Raw genomic sequence first — 27,516 nt, forward strand, 5'->3', positions numbered from 1 at the left:
TCTATAGGTATTTCACTAAAAATCTTACCTTTTATGATAATATTATAACTTTTCTTAAGTAATCTCTCTAAAAATCAACACACGCCAACACTCGCGTAGTTAGATTTTTTTCTAGCACTCCGACGAACGCGATAGCTCGCCTGTTAGATTTGAACTAACAACAACTACTGTCGGCTATAAGATAATAGGTATTCCCACCATTATTTAAGATAGTCTTTACGAGTCTTCATAGGAGTATTCCTGGTTGCAGAGCCCAAAAGAAGCAATATTTCGAAAATTATGGCGAAATATTTTAAAATGTTAGATTTTTCTAACGGTGCGAGTGATGGAGGGTTAAGATACCACATTTAAATCTCAGTGCCTCGCGCTTGCCCGAAATCGTTGCTTATACATATTATAAAGGGTGTATCTACAAGGGAAGATACAGATCGATTTGGAATAAGCAATGATGACAAGTACATAAGTACAAGTTTCTAAAGTACACGTAAGCGATTATACGGCTCACAAAACCAATTTGCTGTGCTGCAAATACTGCTGACAACTGGTGTTCTTTGGTAAAACTAATCGAGATTTTGAGAAAAAAAAATATTAACGTATGTGTAGTACCATGAAAAAAAAAAGAGTGGAATACCACCGGCTTTCCAACCTCATAAAAAAGAACAGAATAATCCACACTATGGATTTAGGAAAGAATGTATCAGGATTTCAATAAATGCAGAAAAATGCATTGATTTCAATAATAATAAGCCAGAAAGCATATCCTACTATAAAGAAAACAAATATGGAGTGGATTGTTTAAACGAAAAATGTTCTAAAAGCACTTTAAGTCACAGAAAGCAAAGATTTCCGCTTATAATCTTTTTCCGCCTTCTAGACATGTTCGCCATAAATTCATACGTCGTACACAAATGTTACAAAGCTAATAAAGAAATAAAAAATAAAGTGTGTTTAAAGTAGAACTATCGAAATAATAAAAAGCAGTATCAAATGAAAGGGCGGTTGATAGATAAAAATATTCTACGTGAAACACAGATAACTATTACAAGGTTGCTTGGCGTACGAGAAGAAAAATCAAGAGCTTCCAACACAGGCTGTCTAATTGGGTAAAAATGAAAAATTTGCTACTTATATCCCCGAAAAAAACGAAGAATCACCAAATATGATTACAAAAAATTCTTAGAAAATCCTGTATGTCTTCAATGCACAAAAGCAGTTTGCAATGACTGCATTGAAAACGTTTAAAAATTGGTCCACGCTGTATGCAACTTCAGTTATAATTTGACTTGGACATTTTCTAAATTTTAAAGATTTTCTATGTAACCAATGTGAAATTAAACATTATTCGAAGTATAGCTTCGTGTGTAAACATTATTTACTTTAATTACATTTTACATCTTTTACAACAAAAAAAGTTAACCACTTATACCCTCATCGTCTTTCTATATCTTTTTATAACCCCCGTCCCACCCGCCGTACGGGTGGGACGGGGGTTATAGAAAGAATAATATGTACGCTAGAGAAAAAAATGAATAAAATAAAAAATGTAGCTTAAAAAATCCTAAACAAAAATATTTATTAGCACTTTTTCTGTAGAATCAACCATTCTTTCAGAAACAACGCTTGAAGAGACCGGCGATTTTGAATGTCAGTTACGGGCGAGAAATCAATTTTATTATGCCTAAAATATGTATCAACTTGACGGAAAAAAATCGATATATATATTGATCAGAATGTCCTATCGACAAAAATTAAAATGAGAAATTTTTGTGTCTTGTAAATAAAATTTATCACTTTTATTAACCAGTCACTATAAAATTTTTATTGCTAGAGCCTACTTTTCAAAACCTATAGCATGAAATTTTGGTTTTGAGTTTTGGCAAAAAAATGTGAGGCATTTGAAATATGCATAAAACACCCGGAACTAAAATTCAAAATTGCCGCCCGCTTCAAGTGTTGTTTATTCTACAGAAAAAATGCTAATGAACATTTTTGTTTATAATTATTTTAACACTTCTCTACAGCGTTTAGGTTCTTGGAAAATCGAGTTTTTTTATGTTTCCCTCCCCTACGAGGTGGTGTCTTAAGAATAAGAATGGGAATAGGAGTGGTAAACTTGTTTAAATCTTTTTTAGGGTCCCAAAATTGACATTTTTAGCAAAATTTAGCTTGTTCGTATAATTTTTAGAGGTAAAATCTGTGACGACTGGGTTATTAGATCAGTTACTTTTTTGGCTTCTCTTTTACCAATTGATTTGTTTTCATATTATTATAAAAACATTTAACTTTACATTTTTTGTCATTTCTAGTCTGTCAGTAAATGTTAGACTAGTTGCGATACAAATTCGAGGCCGACCAGTTGAGGGTTAGAATATTAATTCGAGCGTATACCCTCTTAACTGCATAAAATCGCTGTACATAAGGTTAAACCATTTTTGGAACCAATTGGACACACCTTCCCGTCATCATTATAAAATATTTATTTATTTTAAAATGTGAGTATTTTGTAAACTACTATTTAAATAAATCCTAAATAAAATAACAACCCTACTAGAGTGGTATGCAGGCGGTAGCATGTTCTTCCAGCGAAAAACAATTTCAAGAATTTTTTCCTGCAGGCTTGACAGCGTGTTCGTAGCCACTCGAAAAGATTTACGCTTAACGGTCCGTGTGTATATGTATACGGGTTACTCCAACACTAATGAGCACCCTAACACAGATGCGGCCTTACCCCAATTCAGAAAGATCTTTTCAGAAATTTGAGAATAGTTTTGATCGATATATGATATTGTCATAGATAAATTATGAACAATAAAAAGATTCACTAAAAAGATCAAAAGTATATTATAAAGTGACGCTCTATCGTGACTTATCTACTGTGAGTAATAAATACTGTTCGTATTTTTAATATTGCTATTTTGATCCTTTTGATTATATTTTGATATTAGATATTTTCACATACTTGTAACATTTATTACCTAAATTTTTTACTTAGTATATTTTAAGATATTTCATGTTTTTTACACTACTTTTTTGGCTGATTTTTATGGTACGTTCTTTTATAATTGTTAGTCTGATTCCTATTTTTGTGGTGAGATTATTTAGTTACTTTCTTATTTAAAAAAAAACTGCTTTCAATATTGGTCCTAAATATCTTAGATATCCTAAATATTTAAAACAGAGAAATTGTATTATGATATTCTTATTAGGGATATTTCTGTTTCCAATACGATTGAGGAAAAAAATTCTTAGTGAACTTCTTTCACAATTAGCTGTTAATCGCAGTTTTTCTGAAATTTTTGTCTCTTTGTCATTTAGTATCGATTAGTAACAAGCTTGGGCTTCTTATCTCGATCTATTATTTCTTGTATACCTATACAGGTACAATATCTGACACTAAACCTAAAAGCTTGTCATCTAGATTAACCCATTTATCTGATTGAACCTTTCATTTGCAGCCAACAACTACAGGGGAAGAAAATTTAAAGAAATTTATTCGTATTGATGTATTAAAATTAGTTTTACTGTGAACCTGTTAGTTTTTCTCCTAATAGATACCAATTACTCACAACCTTCAATATCTCCAGTTTAGTTTTTAAAATATGTTCCTGACAGTCTTGGTATTTTCAATGGCTATTTTAACTAGTATTTTTCGAATCAATTTAATAACTTTTTATCTGTAACTTAAGGAAAGTACGGCAAGGATGAAAAATGGAATGTTGACACAGTCAAGGGAGTCAAAAGTGTTGTAGTTTGCAGAACTGTACTATTTGAACTTGAGAATAATAGGTTACCATTGGGTAAATCAGTAGGTAAAATACCATTACCCTTAGAGAACATATGTTTATTAATTAAGGAAGCAGAAAATAAGTTTTTTCTAAGAATACCTTTTAATAAAATCCTTCTTACTTCCATATTTTATTAGCCCGAACGGTATTTGATCCGGGTAGATCATGAACCACTCCACTCGTCCCCAAATCTTCAGACTACCCTTTTCCCTCGAGAGCACGCTGATGCGCTATAAAGGCTACTAATGGGCAAAATAATTATCACATATAAGTCCTGAGTACAAGGACTCTTACATGAAATACTTCCAATTAGGCTGAAGAGCGTAAGAAGCTATAATCCTGCTATTATCTTAATTGACATATAATCCTTATGCTTCTGCTTGACCGGGCGCCGAGTCTCCGCTCAAAACTGGGCCTAGTTCGACAACTTGGATGCTGCTATTTATAGTTTGATCTTTGTTTTTGTTGATCATTTGCTTTTTCTTTCTGTGAGTCCTCTGATAGCCGCTATTACTGCTTCTGTCTTTTAAATTGTTGCGTTTAGATGTGGTGTGACTTGTATCGAATGTGACTCCTAGATATTTTGCTTCGTTTTTTCATTCGATAGGGGCCTGTCTTGTACTATTAGTTGTTTTTCTGTTAACCCTTATCTTTTTGAAGATAACCGGTTAAGTCTTCACTCGATTTATTTCTATTTTGTATTAGATCTACCAGTCTTTTCTTATATTCATTGCCGCCTCTAGGCTTCTCACGGTTACATCTAGCTTTCTATCTTTCGCCGCTAAAGCAGTGTCGTCTGCATGTAGGCTGAGTAGAGTTCTGGGTGTTCTTGGAACATGGGCTATGTATATACTGTACAGTAGGGGTGATAATACTGCACCTTGTGGTACTTCCATACAATGTGAAACAGGATAGGACTTATCCTGTTCAGACCCTGAATCTCCGATCACCAAGCTACGAGGTCACTAGTTTTGTCATGACCACGCTGTAACCATATTCTCCCATTTTATAAACTAGCTCTTGATGTCATATTCTTTCAAAGGCTTTGCTTACATAGAGGAAGGTGACTCCTGTATATTGTTTATCGTTGAATCCACCTGCAATGTATTCGGTTAGTCGCAGTACTTGATGTTCGCTGGATTGCGGTGCTCTGAAGCCAAATTATGCTTCCCTGGTTAGTGAATCATTATCAGATGGGCTTCTTTCCATCGATTGGGGAAGAGCCTGTATCTTAGTATTACATGTAATATATTTGTTAAATAAACTATGGTTTTGATTGGTAAATGCTTTAGAGTCCAGTTTGTTATTTCGTCAGGTCCAGGTGCTTTTTTGACGACCTTTTCCTTATTAACTAGCTCATTTTCTTTGGAGATATTGTGGTAATTATGTCGACTTGATCTTTGGGCATTTCTGCTTGTGGTTCTTCGTCTTCTTCGATAAAGTCAATATCTTTATCTCGGTGATAATTTAATGTACACTCTGGAGGGATAGTCTTCCTCATCATCTTTGCATCACCGTGGGGTGGTGACATTGGCTTTTGATCATTCCTTAATATTTTTGTTGCTTCCATATTTCTTTCATGTTCTGTAATTGTTCTTCCATTTCTTTTAGGTCCACAGCAACAGTATTAGACAATTTCTATTTACTAAAATTATAGATAAAATAATAGTGCTCAATGCTTAAGAGACAAGATTTAAACCCTGTTAAGCATGTCAACCATAATCCAAAAATTAATTTGCAGAACTTGCCAAAGCCAGTTTATCGGTTTAATCAGATTACGGAATAACAGAAAATGATCGTATTAAACGAAATAACCAAAAGCATGAACTGCGTAGAAAGTAAAAATTGTAATTTTTGTCCAATTTTTGTTTGACACTCATAAATATAGAATTGTAAATATAAAAATATTTACTTTATGATTAATATTGTTTTGTAAATGTTTCTCAGGTGGCCGGTCCTGCTAGGTCGTACTAAAATACCTGTAATAAAATTATCGTGTTTTACAACTTTGTTGGTAACTTTCTTCTACTTTTATTGCAGAGATATTTAATAGGGAGAAAAGCTAAGCTAAGAACGGTGAATAGATTTTTTCTTTAATTGAAAGTTAACTTGCTGCACGAAGGATAAAAACCTCTAGTTTTCGCAGGGGTGTTTTATTGATTAAAACAAATTCTACCATAATTGGGAGAAGGGTTTCCCAAGTGGTAGAAAGTGGTTCGTTAATAAGTGTTGTTTACAAAATAAAAGTAATGCTACATTATTTTGTAAAAGAATACTTTATATATTTTATTTTTTTAAATTAGTCTGAAAATCTTCTGCAGTAGACCACTTTAAAGGTTATGGATTTTTCTTTCTATTAAATACCATTGCATATACCAAAAACTGCGTAGAAAAAGTTACAGAACAATGTTCGTGCAACGATAGGGAAAATAGTGTAAGTGGCGAACTTTAAAAAATCGTATCTCGGGTACTATGAATTCTAAAGACTTAGTAAACGTCAATGTAAAGAGAAAGGATAGAAGTTTGTTTTCTGTAAAGAAATGCGTAAACGTATAGTTCTGATGCAAAAAAAACTAAAGGGCAAAAAGAAAAATCTCGCTTTTTCTTCTTTTTTACTTCGTGTATTTGAAGATATTTTTGTAAAACAAATATTTTTGAGCTTAGGTGACATTTCAATAGGAAATTTAATTTTGAACAACTTTTCTATATATAGATATATATATATATATATATATATATATATATATATATATATATATATATATAAGGTTGAATGCTCGAATAAATGAACTTTGATCAGATAAAAGGCATATATCGAGCACAGTTTAATTAATTAATTAATTAATTGGTCATTTGTCACATGTCACCCCAACATTTCCGTTAGATCAGGAGCCATTCTGTCTCCGGCTTCTTCAAGTAATGTAGCCTTCCTTAAATTATTTAAAAGTGTTTGTTTGTCCATTTGTAGTGTAGTGTAATGTACATTTATATGTCTATGACATCTTGTTCTTGCCGGATAGGCCACAATTGACGAAATGCCCCTGAAGATGATCTAGGGATCGAAAGTACTTGGGCAAGATTTAATTAAACTGTGCTCGATATATGCCTTTTATCTGATCAAAGTTCATATATATATATATATATATATATATATATATATATATATATATATATATATATATATATAGGCCTGTTATGTAATGGATCATTTACTCGATATGGTGATTCCAGAATTGTCCTTTCATATTCCTTTTGTAAAAAAGTATGTGGATGACTTAATCCTAGCTATTCCTAGCAATGGATCCACAGAAATCTTGAATGTATTCAATAGTTATGACCCTCTATTACAGTTCACAATCGAACATGAGGATGATCTATGCTCAGTCCCCTTTCTTGATACCTGGTTCATCAGAACCACTCCCTGATTATCGACTGGCATAGAAAACCTCATAGTTCTGGACGTTTCCTTAACTAGTGGTCATATCATAGACATTCAATAAAAATCAATTTGCTCAAGCAAATGAAAGCTAGAATTATAGCAATTAGTGATCCTTCTTTCCATCAGAAGAACCTGAAAATCCTATCTAACCTTTTCATCGACAATTCATACCCAAAACACCAAGATCTTATTCAGTTTGACCCCGAACATAGAACGCCAAAATGATGAGGTGCAAATTATTGTCACAAGTGGAGAACAAAACGCCAATTGCTCATATACTTAATTAAAATACATAAAAGGCATAACACCCAGACTGACAAGACTTTTTAAAGATTTCACCAATTTAAAAATAGCCTTTAAAACTTCATTAACTGCAAGATCTATATATTCCAAGGTTAAAGATAAAAGTGACATCAAATATTGTTCCCACGTAGTTTACCAGATTCCTTGCAATAATTGTAATTTGGTATATGTGGGACAAACTACACGTAGCCTAGGTAGTCGCTTAATCAGTCATCGAAGCGACAGCAGACTATATCCGGAAAGATCTGCCCTTGCAGAACATGTAAATAAAGAACATCATATAATGAATTATGAATCAGCCAAAGTTTTAGCTACTGAATCCAATTACACAAAAAGACTTCTTAGAAATGGCATTTATTGCTCAAAATTCAAACGCAATGAACAAAAGGAGTGACATTAATCAGTTAAGCACAATTTACTCCTACCTATTATATTTGGATACACATTCACAGTCCAATGATGTTTCAACAACTGAGTCATTGTAAAGTTTCCATGTTTCTTCATTTATTTAAGTCTCATCATACAAAATTGTTTTTTTAACCTAAATACAATCTTTGGTAAATTTTGATGTGTAATATTAGTAGTACTACATAAAACAAAGAAAACAAAAAGAAGTACTGTCATTTGCCATGTCCAGGAATGACAGGTACTCTTAACCTAACACTCCACTGTTGGCCGGCACACATGGCCGTTTTAAATCGTTGTAATTGTCGTTTTCTTATGTGTTAAAAGTAAAAATAATTTGTAATTTTGGTCTTTTACACTCTTAATAGGTTTCGAGGATGCTTTACTAACAGCAGCACTTTATTTCAGTTTTTCCTGATCATGAAAATAAACATTTTCTAAAGCTTGAAACTTAATTAAAAGAGTACACTTATTTCGCCGCTGAAAATCCCAATAAACCTCAAAGGTCCGTTTTCTAACGTTATCAGCAAAGACTTCTTTTCCTTATATATATATATATATATATATATATATATATATATATATATATATATATATATATATGTATATTTATATATATATATATATATATATATATAATATATGTACGAAAAGTGCATAAAGTTTACTCAAATCACCTCAGTACATAGGGACTAATTCGTCACCACTTTCACAAAATGGTAAATCTGGACAAAATTAAAATTATAAATTCATCCAACTATCCTTGCCATAACATTACGTTGGCAGTTAGAATTAGTCAAAAATAAGGTTTGTCTTAATCTAATAAATATTTTAACAGCCTAATTAAAACTACAAGCTATGTAGTAGGTATGTCAGGTAGTTTGAACCTCTTGAGTCTTTTACTTTGTGCTAATTTTATTAGAGAGATCTAATTTTATTAGATCACTTGATAGTTTGTTTGGGTATGATTTCACTTGTTCCCGATAGGATACACTACACTTTTTAATCACTTCTTTAAGACTCGGAACATTAAGATCCCTACGAATTATACTGTCGGGTACATACCATGGCGCGTTCACTAAATACCATAAGTCCAAATCGGTATTATGATTCTTTGATTATGATAAATATGTATTATGATCGATGTTGTATAGGAGATGCTTGTTTTCGATGGTTGAGTTGTGATTTCCTTTCTATAACCCAAGAATACTGTTTCAGTTTCAGACCTAATTGTTTTCTTTTAGCGAAGATGTGAATCTGCCATGTTCATCTGCGGTCCAGATGCATCTCTAGGTATTTATCGTGGTGGGAGTGTTGAAGCTGAAGTCCGTTAAAAGTGACTGGTGAACAGTTATCTCGTTCCATAGTAAACGGTACATGAACAGATTTACTGGCATTTCCTTTCATACGCAAAATGTGTAACCCGTTTTTTATTTTGTTAAGACCGGTTTGTAAGCCTCTTGAGGCAGCTTCAGGTTTGGTACGTGATGCCATAATAACAGTTTTATCAGCATAAGTTGTAACTGGCATTGATTTGGTTGTAGGTAGATTGACAGTAAATAGCAAGTACGAGGTTCGACCCAGTATGCCTCCTTGTGGTACTTCTGCTGAGATAGGAAAAATTTCGGAGAGGATTGCATGTATTTTGACATACCTACATAAGATTTGATCATTTGGAAGGTATGCAAAACTAGCTTTGGAAGTTTTGCATACCTACATAAGATTTGATCATTTTATAATAAAAAAGGTATGGTAAGTTTTGTTTTATTTTATAGTGTAAAGCGGAGTTTACATTGGTATAGTAAACGGGTTAGTTGCTTGTACCAGTAGCTTGTAAGGCAACAACTAACCCAATGTCAACCTACCGGGTAAGTACTTGTACAAGTGCTTGTATCAGTAGCGAGGACAGGTAAGTAAATAGCTAGCCCATCTATTTACTTGCCTACTGTCCTTCCTATTTCCTTCCTGTTGCCAAAAAATTGAGGGTAACTTCTAATTTAACGTGCGCTGGTAAGGCGTCTCTTAAAAGCGTGTCACTTCTTTGAATTCTAGGCAGAACCATATTTAGCAAGTATTTAAATTTACTCGGTGTCAACCGAAGGCATAATTTATATTCTTCAGGATCTTCCATACGAAGTTCTTTTAAAAGAAGAGTGGATGCCCCTCTTGTACTTCTTCTATCAATCTACCTTCGAACCCATATCCTTTTTGGACGACTTTTTCTTCTTTAATCAAATTAAGAGCTTCTTCAATTAAAATTCTCGATATTCGCAACATAATTTCTTTAATGCGATTTTTAATTATTCATTTTGAATTATTGCACAAAGCGCAAAAAAAAATTTACACATCTGGTGCTCGTCGGGAACTGATAAATAAATAATCTTTTATGTGTAAACACTTACTAGCATGTCAACTTGCGTATGTGAACTGTCCTGGATATACTTGTACAAGTAACTGGTGCAAGTAACTATACCAATGTAAACTCCGCTTTAGACTTTATGCCATACTTTTGTTACAGATAAAAAAAGGAAAAAAAAAACAAAGTGTTTATCTTTTAAGTGGAAATTATATTTAAGGAAGATAAACTGTAGTGAATAAAAATATTTATGGTTAAAATAAATTTTCAAACAACAGGGAATCTAACCAATACCAAATAAAATATGAAGCTTACTTTAAACACTACAAAAGAGAATGTGCTCAAGCGTCACTCTTAGCTCAAGAGAATGTGCTCAGAGAGGAGGTCGGCACGTTTGCTTGCCTGTAGTAACTTAAGATAGTTAGATAAATCCTAAAATGATCTTGAGATGGGCGCCAAGGTAAATTTTGAATATCACTCCAATTTGGGGTATCTATAGTTATACACTAACTGAAAAATAAAAGATTATGCTAAAACAAATAAAAATCTGTAATGCTCTATACACTATATTATAATCTTAATTTACTTATATCCCCAAAACGTATATGTATTATATACCAAACAATGTCTAAAATATATCCCCCAAAAATATGTATTTACAAAAAACAGTTATCTAAAAGTATGAAAAAAAATATGACCCAAAATATAAATATATACAAAAAATTGATCTACCCAGTCCTTTGACAATGAGATATATTGGTAAATATGTTATAACTGTTGAATAACTCACTTGTAGTAAATGGTGCTTAAAATAGAACAAAACAAACTAAAACTACATAAAGCTTAAAGCTACATATTAGTAACCATCAAATGGGTAAAGTATCCTGACAACTTATGTTGTTATGTAAAATATTAATAAATAAATAAATTAAAGATAAAGCAGAAATGTAAAAATAAAGGCAAGTAAAAGGATTCAGCAAGGTGAGAGTACTACCCAGGGATTGTGCACAAACCTGTTTTGTAACCCACTTAGGCTGAAGGCTTAAGTATCCAAGGATATAATATATAATATAAAAAAAATTGAAATTTAAATTACTAATAGTTTGAAAAAAGAAAATAAATGTCCTTAATAGCCTTATTGCTGGGAAGGAAGTTCCCTAATCCGTTGTCTATTGTCCAGGTAGTGGATGGACTCTGAGGTGACTCTGCCTATGTTGACTAATGTAACAGCTGACTAGGACTGGCAGACCAACCAGAAAATTCCAACTTAATATGGTTTCTTTGCCCAAAATCAACCGTTCAACTTTTCCCAAATACAAGTATTTCCCAACAAATATTCTTCCCCAAATTAAAAGTCCAAAGATTGGAGCCGGCAGGCTACAAGAGAACAAAAAAACCTTTTTATTTCGTGTTCTTATACTTATTAGTTTTTGTTCAAATAACAAAAACTAGAATATATTGGTCATTAAGTGACCTTGACTCAAATATTAACTATTTCCATACTGGAATTTACTTATATATGTATATATAAAAAATGATGGTTTGATATTTCTACTAAGGTGAGAAAGTTTACTAAACGGATATAATACGTGTATGGAAAGTAACTTACCAGAACCTCGGAGTGTTTTTCCCATAAAAAAAACAACGTAATTTTCTAACGAAAAACTGTACAAACTAAATACTTATTCAAACTAAAACTCTTCACATTTCCCAAAAATATTTACTTAAAATTTTTTCTATCTCTGTTCCTAAGTCCTGCCTGCCGTGATACCTTGTCTTGTTGAAGTTCTCTTCCAAAATGATCCTTCATCGGTCAGAAGGTTAGGGGTCCTTCCTCTCCAATGACAAGGGAATCGATTATATTATCAATCGATATATTAAATTGTATTGTAAGTTGCCTACTCCAACGGCGGCAAATTAGTAGCTATTGTAGGGATTCGGTTTAATTGTTTGACTGTGATTTTGCTAACGTTCGAAATGTTAGATTATTAACGATCGTATCGTTACACTTTATCAAATGCCTTACTTATGTCTATATAGGCTGCGTTACAGTATATTTTGCCTTCTAGATCATTGCTAATTTTTTCTAACTCACAATGAATCTATTCCACAGTGCCATGTTTGTTTTGGAAACCACATTGATGGTCAGTTATAACTTTTCTTTAATTGATTTTTCGTCATTGTTTTTTAACTATAACTGTCTCCAGTAGTTTTACAGAATTGGCAACATATTTATTGGCATATACGCGGATTTTTCCCAGGTTTCAGTATCATCATTATTTGACTAAATTTCCAAGGATAGAGGCAATAGTTTTATCTTAAAGCTGCGTCGATTATTTGCTGCTTTTAATATGAATGTTGATAATCTGTCGGTAAATTTACTGGTACAATTAAAATGCAAAATATGAGTAATGTAAATTTTTATTATATTGTGTCAAATAAACTTCTGCTTCATTCCATTATACAAACATACAACATATACACACAAATAATAATATATAATACTTACTTTAAAAAAAAATTTGGAAACAAATCCAACTCACCTTGTTCCCGAATGAAATCCGATTTTTAACCAGACAAAACAATTTTGAAGTTTATTGCGCGGTCTCCAGTGTACTTAGTTTTAAGTTTAGGATTTCATACCCTATATTGGTAAAATGCTTCTACGTGTATGAAAATGATTCAAGACTTCCATGCACATAATCCGCCGTGTTGGTGAAATTCCGCAAGACCGAATTTAGCTGGTTACGTGGCTTATATACGGGTAGTGCAATACATTACCAGTGCTGCGTTACAAGTCATCAAAAGGACAGTTTAAGAGATGTATTAAAATTTAAACGATGTACTAGCAGGAATATTACATGTTATTTTAAATGATACTTAGAATGATAAACTGGAATATTAGCTGTAATAATATATTTTTAAACGAAAGAAAGTTGTATATTTACGAAAGATTAGGTTCCAAACATGACGAAATAAACATATTTTAAATAATATATTTTTGGTTTAATTAATACATTTTTTAATTGTTTTACGACACAGTAAGAACATTAAATCCATAGATTTCTTAGTGCCAAACCTTTATCTAAATCCGATTTTCTTATTATTACTTATTTCATTCCTAAATCTTTTATAGAGTCTGATGTAAATTCATTTTAAACAGAACTCTTTTGTATAAGATATCTTATGCTATACGTACCTTGCAGACCTTTGTATACTTTTTTGGGATTACGTTAAATTTTCACACAAGCTATTGATTTAGTTATATTAGCGTTATTTAGACTTCTTGTTTGGTTGGTTCTTCTTTTAAACACAAACTCAAAATATCACCTGTATGATCTTCTCCAAACAAGCCTTATATATTTATTTTCGAAACAAGTCTTATATATTATAAAATTGCGTTTACATCATTCAGCACACTCGTTGCTTTTACTCTACTTAAAATAAGAAATCAATACCTATAATAACTACCGATAATCTAAAAAAACAATAGAAGAGCCTGGCAGTAACACTGACTTATAAGTCAATCGCTGACAAACCTGACAGGATAAAGTTGTCTACAATATTTCAAGTTTACAGCAAATACAATACCAAGGAGGTTAATTACATCATTTTCTCCCACTATACTCGACGAGTTCCAAATACTGTGGTAAATGTCGAACTTTTTCAGATCATATAGGACCTCCTGAAGGAGGCAAGGATGAGCTTCGCTGATAACAAGTTAAGGATTCTTCAAGAAGTAATGCATTTGGTAGAGAGGATGATATAGACGTATCTGCTCGGGGCTGCATTTTTTTCGTAGTTGTGTAATTGAATGAGGAATCATTGACGGTCGAATGTAACTCGTGTAGTTCCTATACTAACACTGATTCCTGACCTGCTATATCTAGTATTTCTTCTTCACCTCGTCCAATTGCAGCCAGATGACCATTAGACACTGTGATTTTTCGTCTGTCTTTCAGTTTAATAAAAAAATACTCAGGATTGTCTCTAGTACCTCTACTGTTACGATAGACTGGTACTTGTTTTTCCGATCAAGCCTTTTCATCCAGACATGGCCTTATTCTGCTAGCCATAATGATATTATATTCCCATTTGGAGATTAAAGTGTGTTCACTAACATTCTTTCATGCTTTCATGCGTTGCGTTGTACATTTAGTTGCGGTGCAACTGGTAGGTATTGTTCTTAAGTCTCAATAGGTACTTCATGTGATTCACACGCTCGTTTAATAGCTTTTTAGACAGTAGAGTTCAACTTCTCTACTTGACTATTTCGTTGACGATTATAAGCAGTATTTATATTTGTTGCAGTTTCTCTGTAACTGAGAAACTCGTTGACTTCAACTGATTCAGCTGTAGGTATTTTAAACAGCATGAATAACTTAATTTATATTCTTGATTACCGTTTTGGCTTCAATGTGACTGCATGGGAAATCAAATCGGAATCTGGAATACTCATCTATTGCCGTAAGGATATAACGGGTATTGGTATTCGAAGTCACTATTTCTTTAAAAGCGAAAACTAAGGCTTTCGAAGGGATATGTGGCTTTTACAAGCTTCGGAAAAGGCCTCTCAGTATTTAAGTACCTCGGCTTGATTGTAGCACATTCTTTACAGTCAACAGTCATAATCGTGACTTAATCAAGATAAAAGGGTAAGTTCTTTAATAAAACATACATTTTAATCCTGGACGACAAAGTGGCAACAAATGGCATATTTTCGTTGATAGTCTATATGGACGACTTTGCGACAGTAGATTTAAAAATTTTAAAATATGATAAAGCAGCTTCGTTCAATGGAAAAATGTTGACATGAGCTAATGGGTTGGGCAAAAGTTGGGAATTTATTTTGAATAATGGGCAAACATACCCAATACCCTTCTGAGAGCTAAAGTGTCATTTGGTAAAAGTATTTTTAACAGGGGCTGTAGTCTGCTACCACAGTGCTTTATAACATAGTTTGCTCCCATAATATAATGCATTAAGTTTAGTAATCTGATTTAATTTACTATTTTGTTTTGTTTAGATTCAAGTCAGATTTGCCGGTGACTTTGAAAAAGTTCTCAAAGTGTTTGTCAAGTTCTACCTTCGTCTTATCACAAACAATTATATCACAAAGCTTTTCTGTGCGTGTTAACCAGCGAAATATGATATACTAATAGTTGTAGCTTAATATAATTAGTATCTGGTGCAGTAGCACCATCAGCAACAACAACGGGAGTGACAATCTGGCAGCCAAAAAGTACATGAAAGTTTTTTTTAATGGTCCCATTCCTTTGCTGTAGATTTTAAACATGGGTCCCCATCGAATCTCTCGGATCATAAATACTTCTTAATTAATAATAATGTTGACTAAATTGAAATAAGAAAGCGAAAGTTACATAATAAGCAAAAAACTTACAGATAAGTAAAAACTTCTAGTCTATAATGGTATATAATTTTATTAAAAAATAATGAAAATGTATCCAAAAGGAAACGTTTTTTGGTCCAGTCTGACTATCATCAATAATATATATATATATATATATATATATATATATATATATATATATATATATATATATATGTAAATAATTAAAAATTAAAGAATAAAGATAATCTTTTAAATGTGACTTAGAACTAAATACATATGCAAATAAGATTTTAAATAAGACACTAGTTTCCCATTAATAGCAGTAGAGCGAAAGACAAGCAATTTGCCTGAACATATCTCGAATACAGTTTCTTGGCACTCGGCAGGATCCTTTCGTTTGCCAAATCACCTCGACTATAACCATCTATTTGGATTTCAGATCCACTGTATCACTGTTAGAGATGATTTCAGTTATATTACATGCTTGCTTAATCTTATTAACAAAGCATGGCACAGAGTCTCTTCGCGAGACTTTGTCTAGATGAACAACACACAATAAATACGTCCAGATCAGTGCCAGCTACCGCTGGAGTGAGCAGTTTTGGAGCTTGGGTAATTATGTAAAATGTATGTGGAAGATACAATGTTATCGCATCTAGCCATGTCCTTTTGCAGAACTTTGAAAAATAATTTAATTTCAAATATTTCGATTTGGTTTTTTGTCTACATCTTCAATCTATACGTACATGCTTTTAAAAACAGTTTTAAAAATTGTTATAGATTAAAAAAAATTAAAAGCAGTAGAAAACAAAGATAAATTATGTTTGAACTTTATTAATACAAGTAACTACTTGTATTAATAAAGTTCTTGAACTTTAATAATTACTTGAATATGTAATATAGTAACTTAACACGGACGCACATATTAAGAAGAATGGTTGTCCTTAAGACGAGTTGTCCAAAAAGAAAAAGACAAAATAGAATTAATATTAACGGTTACTTAATATGTAAAGTTTTGTAAAATTATGAACATCAAAAAAATTCAGTACACAGTACTCTACAACATGTATTGGCACGTATTCTAGAGATTAAATACTACTAGACATCTTGGACCATATATTCAAGAAAAAATACATACCGGGATAACAATTTTATAATACTGTCGTGACATAAAAATAGTTTAATTAACTTTTGTAAAAATTGGAAAGAATATACAACATTTTTAGTCTCAAAAACTCGCTATAGGACATGGACTTTCCATTAAACATTTATTGGTCTTATTAAATATTGCTAGGAAACAAATTTAGCAAAAACTTGCGATTAGTACGTGTTGCCGGTACGATAGACAGCGATAGCAATTCCAATAAAAAATTAGAAGACTAACAAATGTTACAGGTGTTATTTAAAATATTGCTATTTCCAAATAAATTCGAGCAGGACAGATAGAAAGAATGCAGGACAACCATTGGACGAAGCGAATTATTGAATGGAGACCTATAGCAAACAAGAGAAGTAGAGGCAGACCTCAAACTGTCATCTCGGGGGGTAACATGACTGTAAAACCGTCTCCCACACCGTACGCTCTGTTCTAGGATATTCGTATACGAAATACCCTAGGCACTTATCCCTCTTCAGGTAGGAACGTCGAAAATTTATCAATATCTTCTGAATTTCTTACATGCACTAGAGGATATTTGGTTTCTTACATGCACTTGCATCGAAGAATTATGAAATAAAAGCCAATTTGTAGGATACAAAGACAAAACCACAGAGTCTAAGGCAGGTAGGTGGAGCAGAACCCCGCTGATCGGCTCCCTAGAGTTCAGGGCTCTAGGAGAGACCGAGGTGAACTATCTTTGGCTGAGTCCATGGTCAGTTGATACTCTCTGTGGGTGTTTTCTTTGAATCTGGAGTTTTGTTGTCATGTTTAGAGTTTTCCACCTCTTCAGGACGTGGTTTGTTTTTGTGTGTTGGCTGCTTCTTTTTGGCTTCGTAGTACCACTGGTGTTATGTTTTGACTTGTCGTCGGAGTAGCGCAGCCGGATAATCAGAGGCGAAAGGTGCATTGGTTAAACGGTCCTTTTCAGAAATTATTGTTCTAAAAAATAAATTAGTATATATGTGGATGTATATGTTTACAAATTATAATTGATAAATGTGTTGAAACGCGATCGCGTGAGGGCAGCTGTGGCTGTATCCTCTGCAATAGACAGGTATGATTGTGCAATGGGATCGGAAAACCACAGAAAACCGATCCCCTCTGTCTAGACAAGCTTGAAAATCAACTAATATTTATACATAATATTTTACAAGATCCCAAACCAAAAGACCAAAAAAAAATTGGAAAAGGAAGGCAGGGCGATGCGCGCCAAAAGTGCTCATTGGTCACTCTGAACGAGCACTTGGCGACAAAACCAGATGAACTGATGACACCAAGCGAATGGCTGGTCACGAATAGATGCAAAAAACAACAAACAGAAATAAATCGACACACCTAAGGGAGGCTTACATCCGACGAGCGGTAGAATATCTATTGATGATTATTATGATCAAATTTAGATTTGACTGAAATATCTTTGAAAACACTAGTAGAATTACTACTACTACATTATCTGTAGAGGATCTCTGACTTTTAATAAAATTCGAAACTGAATACCTGCTCCACTTTACCTGTACCAGCTCAGAGATGCTTTTCTAAAGAAATGAGAAGCAATCCATGAAAGGAAGCTTCCAACTTAATTAGATACGTATTTGACGATCTAGACAGTATGCCTAAAAGAATGATAACAGTATACATTCTCGTGAAAATAGTACGTTGGATTAGTTATAACAAACAAATGAATAATACTTTTTGGTTGAAAATTCAATGACGGATGCGGTAAAAAACCAAAAACAGATTTATTATAAATATACTTCTAATAAAGCTTATAATTAGCAAGAAAAGAATAACAGAAGGTTAACTCTACGTCAACCAATCCCCTGTAGAAAGAGTGACGCACTACAACTACCTCGGCACCATAATAAATGAAGAATGGACCAACAACCAGGAGATTAGAGCACGCATCGGAAAAGCTAGATCCACCTTCAATCAGATGGGGGCCTTCTTCAAGAGTCACAACCTCTCTTTTGATACAAAAGTAAGAATGCTGCGATGCTACGTCTTCTCTGTCCTTTTTTATGGTGTTGAATCGTGGACCTTGAACAAAGATATGTGCAGAAAACTGGAAGCATTTGAGATGTGGCTATATCGGAGAATGCTTAAGATCCCGTGGACTGACCGAATCACAAATGAGGAGGTCCTTAGAAGAATGAATTAGAATCGAGAAGTACTGACCACCATCAAATCTCGAAAGTTACAGTTCGTGCGAAATGAATCCAGATATACTCTTCTTCAAGCTATCCTGCAAGGAAAAATATTTGGAAAACGAGGTCTAGGAAGAAGAAGAACATCTTGGTTAAAGAACCTCAGGTTCTGGTTCAATACAACATCTCCGCGCTGCTGCAGATAAGATAAAGATTGCCATGATGATCGCCAACATTCGTAACGGATAGGCACATTAGAAATACTTCTAAAATAATTAAAAAAAAGGAAATATATATATAAAGAACTTACTATAATAGTAAAAGTAATAAACCCAAAGTGAACCAAAGTATTAATATTTTTTGACAAATATTGTCGGTTAATTATGTTGTATAAGTGGAATAATAATTTTTGACAAACGATTTAAAAATTTTTGTAGTTGCGGAACTTTATTTTTATTTTACTTTATTGCACTCACAATTTACATTATAGAAGTTGAAATCAAATTTTCTATTTTTTAATGGTGCTGCGTCGATGTGATTTGGAACGTCTACGGGACCTACTCCTATTTTGGCTCCTCCGTCTTCTACCTATCTTTATCTTCTTCCTTCTTGATCTTCTTGCTATTTTTGAATATGGAGTCTTAGATTTCGTTCCTTAAATATAAAAGAAAACAAAGTTTAATTATGTATTATCTTCTTTTTTTGCAAGTTGGTATAGATCGAACGAATACAGTTAGATTAATTATATTTGGGTTTTATTTCAAAATAACATACCAAGTTTACTCCGTAACCTTACTGATTCTGTCTCCAATTTGTTCAAATTTACTCCGGGTACCGTCTTCTTCATATCCTTTAAGAAATTGTAGAACCGATTTTTGGCTATTTGTGCTGGGCTGACAGGTCTATCATGCTTGGTTTTACTTACACCGGATGTACCTCTAGATGGTCTTCCTAGTTGAGCTTTGCGAGGTGCCATTTTAATAAATCTAAATCATCAAAAAATTTTAAATATTTAATTTGACAACCAAATTAAAATAAAATGACAATTCAAAGCGCACTGATCATTTTGTATAAGATTGCTAAGATCAATTTACAACATTTATAAAAAAATAATTATCTACCAATAGATCTTTTGAAAATATTTGGAGTAGCAATCTAATGATCACAATCATATGCTCTCTCCAAGTCAATAAAGTTATTAGTGTTTAATATTTTTCTCTTTGTTTTTTTCTATCACCTGTCTTATGACGAAAATATTATACAGACACGATCTGGCTTTTAGGAAAACGGCTTGTTTTTCGCCATAATGGTCTGTGTGTTGCTCTATTTTTACTTATATTACTGTGGAAAGGATTCTTGCTATTAAAGGTATTACACTGATCCCTCTATAGTTATTTGGTGAGGTTTTATCACCTTTTTTTTTAATAGAGGACATGTATGATAGATTACACACCTCTGGAATCTCCTCTTCTGTTTCGATTTTATTGAATAACACTCGTATGAATGATATGCTGGTATCTGATCGGCCTATGGTGGAGCAGTACGGCAAGGGCTTGCGGCTCGGTGATACTCCTCCATAGATCCCTACCGGAAGGGCGTGTGCCGCCTAAATACCGGGTATATATATATATATATATATATATATATATATATATATATATATATATATATATATATATATATATATATATATATATTTATATATATATATATATATTTATATATATATATATATATATATGAATGATATGATTCTTGCACCTGTATATTTCCGCAGTACTATTTTTATGTTGCCTGGTCTTAGTGCTTTGTTGTATGTGTCTTTAGTGCTTTAGTTATATCTTCCTCTGTGATTTAGGCTTCCTTTACTATTTTTTTCACAGCGTGTTGTGAGATATACTCGGGTCTATTCTCCTGCAATAATTTTGTATAATGCTTTGTCTACTCTTTTAATATAATTATGTGTATAATATTTTTACTTCGTTTATTTCTTCTGATGTTCTTTTTATTTGTTCCATGCCATCGTTAATCTGTTATATCTAGCGTATTGTCTATGCTTCAGCACATTCTCTCCCAGCATTCGTTCTCTTCGGGCCCTATTCGTTGCTTTACTTGTTGTCTGAAGGTAACATACTCTTCTCGTGTGTCTGCTGTTCTGCTGTTTAACCTTTTATAAAACATACTTTTTTTTTCTTTTAATCATCTCTTCTAGGTCGTTACTGTATTTATCCAAATATTTATTCTTGTGTTGTTGCACTTCGCACTTTTTCTTGTTCTAGCACTTCGTTTGCCGCTTTGTTTATGTTTTCTTTTAGGTATTAATACATTTCTGTTGGTGTCCATTTTTCGTTTATCCGGAGCATATTCTATAGCCTATTTTGATATAGTGTTCGAATACTAAATTGCTTCGAAAGCCTTCTTTACCATTCTAAGCCCTAAATAAACTTCTTTAATATTCTAATTATATGATAGAAGGTTATTATATTTCACACATTGCTAGTTTCTTTATTTAATAACTAACTTCTTAGCTAACTTATTTAATAAAAAAAGTACTAAATTTTTATTTTGATAGTGCATATCATAAGGACCATAATCTAAAAAGAGTACTAGCAAAACAATAGTCTGAATTATTGCAAGCAGGAGGGTACGTAAAAATAACTGCATCTACCGAGATCTGAAGGTAGAGACAGTAGAACAAATAATGTGCCAGCAGATATTAACAAAGTTTACTTGAACATGTGAATACCTGTGAGCAATTTGGTATGAAAATAAACATTAAAAAAACCAAAGTGATGTCAATCGGAAAAAAACCAAAACGGACCTCAACCTTGCACAATAAATGGGCACATTTTAGAACAGGTAATAGATTTAAGTACCTGGGATGTTGGATCGATAGCAGCCTAAATCCTGATCTAGAAATAAGATCGAGAATAGAACAGGCCACAAAATCTTTCGAAAAAATAAAAAAACTGCTTTGTAATTCTCGAATAAAACTCGAAATTCGACTACGTTTATCAAAATGCTACGTCTTGTCGACTCTTCTATATGCAGTTGAAACTTGGACCCTTAAAACATCAACCGTAAATAAATTGGAGGCCTTTGAAATGTGGATCTACCGGAGAATATTCAAAATTTCATGGGCATCGCATAACTCAAACGAAGAAGTGCTGCATAGAATAGGCAAGGAAAGAGAACTTTTTAACACAGTAAAAGTTAGAAAAACATCATACCTAGGCCACATACTGAGAAATAATAAGTACCAATATGCCCAACTTATAGTGAAAGGAAAAATCGAGGGAAAGAGAGTCCTAGGAAGGAAAAGACTATCGTGGCTCAGAAACATCCGACAATGGACAGGGCTAAATTTTGAACAGCTAATAAGAACAGCTGAAGATAGAGAAGAGTTTAAAATTGTAGTAGCCAACTTCCATTGAGAAGAGGGCACTTTAAGAAGAAGAAGTGAATATCAAGGCCATCGAACTCCTCGACAGCTCAAATATAGAAAGAACCTTCGAGACCTTTGAGTTAGTGAAGTGAAAATAGTTAGCGTAAAAGTAGGGCATTGTGCAGGGTTAACATACCTGTGTAAATTTTAAAAATTACTATTGTTCTGAAGCTATTTTCTTGTGGCATTTTGAAGTAACTACTATTTAAATGGGAATAATCCACAATTAAAGGTTAAAGTACGTTTATTTATTTCCAAATAAATGTACTTAAACCTTTAATTGTGGCTTATTCCCATTTAAATAGTAATTACTTTAAAAATTACTGTAAGTTAGTATCGATAGAAACGTTACTAAATTAAACAATAGTTTATAAAATAATGACTTTAGCAATTTACCTTAGAATACCTGCTCATTGATCAGATTGTAGTACATAGTACCTTCAGCTTGTTGGTATAATAAAAAAATAAAAAGTTAGTAGTAAAAATTTACAAGAACAGAAACGTAAATTTGTTTTTCAAAAATATATTACACATTAAAAAATTTATAAATGACGCGTGTTTTTAAATCCGTGTACAAAATTAATAAAAAAGGAATATAACTGAAGATTTTTAACACTTTTGCACAAAATTTCTACAAGAATACTTTTAAAAAACAATAACAATCATGTTTGTTTAATGCTTAGATGAATTTCTTCTTCTCCTCCTTCCTCTGTTTCTGCGACTTGCAGACCTACTCTTTGATCTACTCTTCGATCTTCTTCTTCCTCGTGACAAACTTCGTTGACGTCGTCTGACTCGTGGTCTATAAGGTGCTAATTTGGCTTGGTCTAGATATAATTTCTTTTGTTGCTTGTCCATTTTTCTCCAAATATTTCCTCCTTTAATTGCTATATCCTTGACTGACATACCTTCGGCATTCTTCCTAAAGATTCTTAGAAAATTTAAAAAAGGATTGCGAGTTACTCTTCCTGCTTTGTACCTAACTGGATTTTTTGGTGCTTTTCGGTTTTCTTCTTTATTATCATTAGAAGACGATATGCTTTCGTTACTGTTGGGACTCATTTTAACAAAGTGTATAAATTTAGAAAATGAATAATATAATTATACTATAAAATTATAATTTTCTTTGACAAAAATGTCATAATTTAAGGTGAAAATAAACATGTTCCTTGGCAACTGCTATTTTATTTTGTGAAGTGGACACAATTTTTTCTGTATAAATTCCAATTAATGTCACTAATCACTGAAGACGATATATTATTTGACTAGCATTTCCTATCCGTTATTGGTAGGGTTATTTGAATTTTATTTTAAATAGGTATACATAATATTAAGTTTATAATTGACAAATTTATCAATAAATACAAAAAAATAGATTATTGTTTACATAAAAATTCGAATTATCATTTTATACACCTACTGTTTATCTCATAAGTGATATTATGTACAAAGAAAGACTGCTCGTCGAAACGTGAATTAGTTGTAGCAAGGGCAGCACCTCAACTCGGTGGCTAACGTCGCGACGCCAAATGCGAGAAGTAATGCGATTAGTACCACTGCGATCAGCAGTCGCTGTGGACGCATAGATGTTACTATCTCGACCTCATTCATATGTACCAAAAAACCCTTACTCGGTGGTCCATGATCTAGTCCGAGGCACTTTGAAGTAATGGACAATCCACCATAAATTAAAGCTTTCTATTGCGTATGCAGTCTTCTTTTGAGAGGCAATAATTTAGATAAATGATTCAAAAAATTTTGAGATTTTAACAGATCTGTGCCTCCACAAGGTAACTAAGAACAAGAGTATTTCTTTGAACTAAAAAACATGTGACAACGCCAATTTTACAGGGAGGAATTTAAAGGATAATAAAGATAAACTATGAGAATAGATAATTAAAATATGTAACTCAACTCAGATAATAAGTAATGAAAAGGTATATAACTAAATAAGGTCATATTTTTAATAAAATAATAAAATGTATTAAAATCAAAATGTCTATGTGAATGCAACTAAATAGTTTCCCAAACTACAAATAATGATTAAATAAATAAAGTGATTTAAGAACAATAAAGAATGAAATATTAAGTTTATTGTCGGTGTTTCTATCAATAATGATTCGAATAAACTGAACTATTGACCCTTATCTCTTAAGCGAGTAAAAGATGTTGATCCGGATATTTACAAAGATTCGTATTTACCATGACTAGCTGTCAAATTAATTTATATTTAAATGGAAATAAGCCACAATTAAAGGTTAATATACGTTTATTGACGTTTCAATTTCCACTTCGGAAATCGTTCTCAAAATACAAACATTAGTAAATTAAACAAATTTTGTTTTTTAGCAAATTTAGCTGTCAAATGAAATAAAAAACGGTTCTTTTCAGAACCACCCTGACAATGATCACTATTAAAGTCATCAAATGCAAAGAAATACTCGCAGATCTGACATAATTCGCATACAAACAATACCTAACACAACATTGACGTCATGATGATTTCTAAGGTATATCATCATCATCGGGGCTTTTCATTACGGGTGGAATCTTTGCCGCTCTTACTTAGAGCCCTCTGATTCGCTTATTGCGGTGAATCACTCCGCATTCCACTTGTATGTTGTTAAAGTTTGTTGTATGACTTGGTTTTCGTTACAATTTTCTTCAACTCATTTCGATATGTGCATAGTTCCCACCAGTTTCTCACTTCCAGAATTTTGATATCTCTCATGACCTGATCCTCCCATCTCTCTCTAGGTCTTCCCCTTGGTCTTTCAGCTGCTGTTTCCATCAGGTGATCCTCTTAATCAGTAGATCGTTTTTCCTTCTCTCTATGTGTCCCAGCCATCTCAGCCTCTGTGCTTTAATAAGGACATATGTATGACAAATAAACATTATTTTCTTCTTCTTCTTTTCACTTCCTTAGGTTTTGAAGCCAAGATATTCTTTTTCTTTCTGGTCCTCTCTTTCCAAATACCTTGCCCTGAAGAATGAGTTCCAATAAGCCATATCTGTGTTCATTACTTATAACATGGCCAAGATATTCTATTTGCGCTCTTTAATTGTGTTAGTGATCTCACATTCCTTGCCCATTCTACGTAGGACAAATATTAGTCACACGATCCACTCATGAAATTCGTAAGATGCGCCTGTAACACCACATCTCGAAGGCCTCAAGCTTTCCTGAAGAAGTTTTAGAGAGCGTCCATGCCTCTACTCCGTATAATAATGTAGAAAATATATAAAATCTGATGATAGAGATTTTGATACTAAATGGTAAATCATGACTTCTAAAAAGATACTTCATCTTTACGAACGTTGATCTTGCTTTCCCTATGCGTTGTTTTATTTCAGTAGAGTGGTTCCATTGACAGTTGATGTTAGTACCAAGATATGTGTAGCTGTCTTCCCTGACAATTGGCTGTTAGTTTATCAAAAGATGTGCATTTAATATTTCGCGCTTACTAACTACTAAGTACTTTGTTTTGTTTGTATTGAGATTCAGCCCATATTGTCAACGTATATCTGATATGCGCGACATTATTGCTTGTTAACCATTTAGACCATCTGCAAAAACTACTGCGTCGTCGGCATATCCAATGTTGCTTAGACGCACTCCGTTAACTAAGACGCCTTCCTGTAGTTGTTTCAGTGCTTGCTCGAAGATACTCTTCGAGTACATGTTAAATAGCACTGCAGATAGAATGCATCCTTGTCTCACTCCTCTATCTATGGAGATTATCTCTGTCAACTGGTCATCCACTTTAATGTTGGCAGTTTGGTTGTAATATAGATTATATATAATTCGCATATCTCTATCATCCAAACCCGCTTCTTTCAAGATGGATATTAGCTTGTCATGTTTTACTTTATCAAATGCCTTTTTGTAGTCGATAAAACAAATATATACATCACAGTTGACATCCCTGCTCCTCCGGATAAACACTTGTATAGCGAATAGAGCTTCTCGGGTGCCTACGGTATCGCGGAATCAAAATTGTGTCCATGACAATTGTTCTTCACATGTTTTATATATTCTGTTATGTATCACTTTTAAAAACATTTTAAGTAAGTGGCTCATTAGGCTTATTATTATTTAGTCTTTGCATGTTTTTACATTTAATTTTTTTGTTATAGTTACGACGGTCGACTTTAAACAGCTTTGGGGAATATTTTAAGTTATATATATTTTGTTAAATATAGTCGTTATATATTTTATTCCTTGTTTGTAAATAAGTTTCAGAAATTTATGTTTAGCACTTTATGTCTTTAATGGCAATCTGGCTTTCATTTGTTATTTTGAGTTATTAAAAGTTATTTTAAGTTTTAAAATTATCAAACTACTTCACTCAACATCCACCAAGAAAAGCTCATGCGGGACTACACTAATAGTAAAAAATAGTGTTAAACGCCATGAAACAAACAAAACTAGAAAATTATCCACATCCAAGCCACCTCGATTGATATCAATAGAAGGCTTGGACAATTGATCTTATCTGCTTGTCTTGACTTCAGTTCTAAGCATCATCGAAGCTTAAATCCACAAATGATGTTGAAGATGCAGCAGAACACCTAACTACTTCAATCCAAAAAGCTGCCTGGGTTGTTACTTCAGAAAGCTCCTATAAAGAAAAAGCAGGCTAATATCTAGAGTATATAAACAATATGATTGGAGAAAAATGAAAATGAAAAAAAAATTGCAAAATACTTGAGCCCCAATAGACAAAACTAATCTAAACAAAGTTACATGAAAACCTACTGGTCACATGCTGTTATTAAACATTATTTGTAAAACCTTTCTGTAAGTGAGAATAATGACTACTTACTATGTAACCTGATAAGAAAACTGTCCCAACCACAAACGTAAGACTCCTGTATCAAATATTACAAAAAATTTAATGATGATTTCGGTCTGTGGCGCTGAATAAAATTCAAAAATTGGGATTAAGTTTTTTGTCTGTATATAGGTTATTAAAAGTCCATATCTGTCAAAACGATTGGACAAATATCTTATCTCAAGTTAAATCACCATTTACAATTGGAGGAGATATGAACGCTGAAACTTATTATGGGACTCGTTACAAACGCAGGCAGTTAGGTATCAAATTATCAAATTGTTAAAAGCGT

The 27,516-nt window shown here is 32.8% G+C and overlaps 1 protein-coding gene and 1 long non-coding RNA gene across 6 annotated transcripts in view; one reads left to right on the forward strand and one right to left on the reverse strand.

Annotated features, from left to right (window-relative positions):
- The window catches only part of Rbp6 (RNA-binding protein 6), a 1,719,762-nt gene that overhangs the window by 504,567 nt on the left and 1,187,679 nt on the right, over nucleotides 1-27,516 (forward strand). The gene's annotated exons all lie outside the window — the stretch shown is intronic.
- On the reverse strand, nucleotides 17,723-20,013 carry LOC140435615 (uncharacterized). The gene is made up of 3 exons (XR_011950189.1): nucleotides 19,719-20,013; nucleotides 19,421-19,598; nucleotides 17,723-17,739 (listed from the first exon to the last, which is right to left on the reverse strand). It is a non-coding gene; the product is annotated as an uncharacterized lncRNA (long non-coding RNA).

This window comes from Diabrotica undecimpunctata, chromosome 3 (assembly GCF_040954645.1).
Source record: "Diabrotica undecimpunctata isolate CICGRU chromosome 3, icDiaUnde3, whole genome shotgun sequence".
NCBI classification, from domain to species: domain Eukaryota; kingdom Metazoa; phylum Arthropoda; class Insecta; order Coleoptera; family Chrysomelidae; genus Diabrotica; species Diabrotica undecimpunctata.